Source organism: Rhincodon typus, unplaced genomic scaffold, assembly GCF_021869965.1.
Source record: "Rhincodon typus isolate 14 unplaced genomic scaffold, sRhiTyp1.1 hic_rhity00000666, whole genome shotgun sequence".
In the NCBI taxonomy this organism is placed as follows: domain Eukaryota; kingdom Metazoa; phylum Chordata; class Chondrichthyes; order Orectolobiformes; family Rhincodontidae; genus Rhincodon; species Rhincodon typus.
Window position 1 is genome coordinate 22,042 of NW_025966304.1, and position 4,020 is coordinate 26,061.

Below are 4,020 nucleotides of genomic sequence, written 5' to 3' on the forward strand. Positions count from 1 at the left end.
CATTCTAGTTATCACTATAGTATACTTTCTTAGAACTGCATCCAAAAGCATTTACAACCTTACTTAAGTGAAGAGACCAATATTGTACACAATACTATAGTTGTGATCACACCAATGCAGTGCATCACTGAAGAATAACATCTGAAGTTCATACTAACTTTTTCTGATTCGTGCACAAGGATCCAGATCCCTTTGCATCAGATTTGCAATGTAGCACCATTTAGATAAACTGACCAAGGAGGTGAAAGTTAAGCTTGGGTACATGAAACAAAACAAGGGATAGAAGTCAGGCAACAGTGCAAAATACAGATGTGGAAAATTAAATTCAGAGAATGGCAGGAAGGGACAGGTAGGTTAAACAATAAGAATTTACTAGTGGTCAAGACCAGATGCTACAAAGAGTGAAACTAACTTTCTTTTAAAATCTGAGTATACCTAGCAAATACTGAGGTGAATAAATATATCCTAGTAACCATTACAGAGACATGGCTGCAAAATGACAGGCATCAAGTTCTGAATATTCATCATACAATGTTAGAAGAATAGAAAACTATTTAAAAAGGCAGAAATGCAGCACTCCTAATCAAAGAAAGCACTCCTAATCAAAGATGGCATTGGCTCAATAGTTAGAGATGACCCTGGTTGAGGAGATATGGATATACAATCAGTTTTTGGGAAGATGACAAATAGTAGGGGTAAATGAAGTCCATAATACCATAAAACCATAAGAAATAGGAACAGGAGTAGACACTCATTCCCTTGAGTCTGCACTGCCATTCTAAAGGATCATGGCTGATACAACATTCCTCACATCCATTTTCCCACCCTTTCCACGTAACCCTTAATTTCCTAACTGATAAAGAACATACCTATCTCAGCCTAAAACATACACAAAAAATCTGTCCCCACAGTTCTCTGTGGCAAGAGATTTCAAAGACTCTCAACCCCCAGAGAAGAAATTTCTCCTCATCTCAGTCTTAAATTGACACCCCTCTATTCTGAGACAATGCCCTCTGGTCTTAGACTCTCCCACGAGGAGAAATATCCTCTCAGCATTTACCCTGTCAAGCCATTAAGTTTCTCTATGTTTCAAACAGATCACCTCTCATTCTTCTAAACTCCAGTGAGTAGAATCCCAACCTGTCTAGCCTTTGGTCATAATCCCTCCTATTGAACTTTTTCTGAACTGCTTTCAATGAAATTATATCTTTCTTTAAATAAGGGGAACAAATCTACTCAGAAGTGGTCTCACCAGGACCCTGTACAATGACAGTCAGGCTTTCCTGCTCTATGCTCCAAACCGCTTGAAATAAGTGCCAACATTCCATTAGTCTTTCTGATTACCTGCTGCACCTGGTGTTTATTGTTAAAGTACCTCCAAGTCCCTTTGTTTTGCAGCTTTTTGTAATTTTTCTCCATTTAAATAAAACAGTTGTTTAACTTTCACATTTTCATACATTATACTCCACCAACTTTTCATCTACTTGACCAATCAATATCTCACTGCAAACCATTTCTATCCCTCTTAGAACCTGCTTGCCACCTATTTCAGTGTCATCTGCAAATTTGGCTACAGAACATTAATTTCCTTCCTCCAAGTCATTAACATACATTGTAAACAGTTGCAGTCCCAGACTGATCCCTGTAGAACCCTACTGGTTGCTAACCTGAAAAGCCCTTTATTCCCCTTGCTGATTCCTGCTCATTAACCAATTCTCTATTTATGCCAATATACTATCTCCAACACAATGGGCTCTTATCTTATGACTTAATCTGTTGTGAAGTACCTTGTTGAATGTCTTCTGGAAGACCAAATACAACACATCTACCAGACCCCTCTATCTATTCTGGTTGAGACTTCCTTGTAGAACTCTAATAAATTTGCATATTTCCTTTCCCCATGCTATTTGTTTAGATTATGATTTTTCAAATGTTCTGCTATTACTTCCCTAATGATTGATTCTAATACTTTTCCATTGATGTTGGGCTAATCATCCTCTGGTTACCCACTGGTTGCCTCCCTTCCTTTTAGAATAGTGCTGTCACTTTGGCAGTTTTCTAATCCTCTGATGCTTCTCCAGAATCCAACATTTTTTTTGGAAAATTACAACTAATACATCAACTATCTCTGTAGCTCCTAGGTAGCAAGCCATCAGAGATAGGGGATTTATCTACCTTTAGCCCCACTGGATTGTCTAATACCACTTCTCTAGTGATGGTGATGGAACTTAATTCGTCCCCATATTCTTTAGTATTAATGGAATATTCAAAGTAGCTTCCATAGTAACATCTGATACAAAATATCTGTTTAACTCCTCTGCCATTTCCTTGTTCCACAAAAGCTCTCCCTAGATTCATTTTCTAATGGGCCAATGTTAACTTTTACATCTCTCCCATTTTATAAATTTAAATAAACTTCGTTTCTACAGTCCTCACTAGTTTGCCTTCGTAGTTTATTTTCTGTCTTTATTCTCTGTTGAGTCTTCCTTTGCTGGATTCTGAATTCATCCCCGTCTTTGGGGCTATCAATCACTGACTTTGACTCCTTATATGTGCTTGTTATCTTAACTAAATATTATCTAACTTCCTTGGTTAGCTATGGTGGGTTTATCCCTTTCTTAGAATCTTCCCTCCTCAGTGGGTTGTATTTTTGCTGTGTCATGAATTACCTCCTTAAATGTCTGCCACTGCTTGCTAATCTATCTGCCCAGTTCACCTTAGCTAACTCTATCCTTAATTCATTGTAATTCCCTTTATTTAAGTTAAGTTAAAGGGCGTTGTTTCCGATCCAAGTTTTTCTCTCTCAAATTGAATAGTAAATTCTATCACATTATGATCAGTATTTCCCAGGGGATTCTTGTTTCTCCCCTCTCAGGTTATTTATTAAACCTGCCTCATTATCCATTACCTGATCCAAGAAAACCTGCTCCCTGCTTGGCTCAGAGACATATTACTCTTGGAAACTATCCTTAATGCACTATGAATTTGTTGTCGTAGCTACTCTTCCTAATTTGCTTAACCCAGCATCTGTGGAGACAAAACAGAGTTACCGTTTTAAGTCCAGTGACTCTTCACCAGAACTGGGAACAATATTGAGCGAGACAAATAGAACAGTCTGAAACGGTTGTTACAATAGAAGATACAAATTACATACCTGAAAGAAAGTGTACCTAAAAGGAGCTAAAAAAAAAAAGAACTCAAGTACTTAATATCAACAAAGGGGAAATAAGCCAACAAACATCAGGATTTCTAGGGTTCAGACAGAGAGATAGTGGACGTACTGGTTATGATTTTCAAAAATACCATACATTCTAGAATTGTGCAAGCAGATTGCAAATTAGCAATTGTACTATGAATTTTAAGTGAGAGCGAGGAAAACAGCGAACCACAGTCCTGACATCAGTTGTCAAGAAATACCCAAAGCAATTTAATGGGTGAGGAAGACAAGATTGCAATGATATACATAAACTGAGGGAGTGGACAAGGTGACAGATGGAGTCATGGGTATTTGTGAAGTTATTCACTTCATTAAAAAAGGACAGACCAGATTTTAAACAAAATGAATATGGTACCACAGAAGGCTGTAGAGGCTAGGTCATTAAATATATTTAATGGCTGAGATAGACAGATTATAAAACCAGTCATGTAGTCAATGGTTACAGGAATGGCAGGAAAGTGGAGTTGAGGATTACGAGATCAGTCATGAACTCATCGAATGGCAGAGCAAACTCAATGGGCTGAATGGACTACTTTTGCTTCTGCATTTTATTGGCTTATGAAGTTTCATATGCCACAGTTCATGATGTGGAGATGCCAGTGTTAGACAGAGGTGGACAAGGTCAGAAGTCACATTTCACCAGGTTATAGTCCAGAGCTAGTAAGAACTGCCGATGCTGGAGGCAGCAATAACACAGTGTGGAGCTGGAGGAACACTGCAGGCCAGGCAGCAGAGGAGCAGGAAAGTTGATGTTTGGGTCAGGACCCTTCTTCAGAATGGGGGGGGGGGGGGGGGGGGGGGGG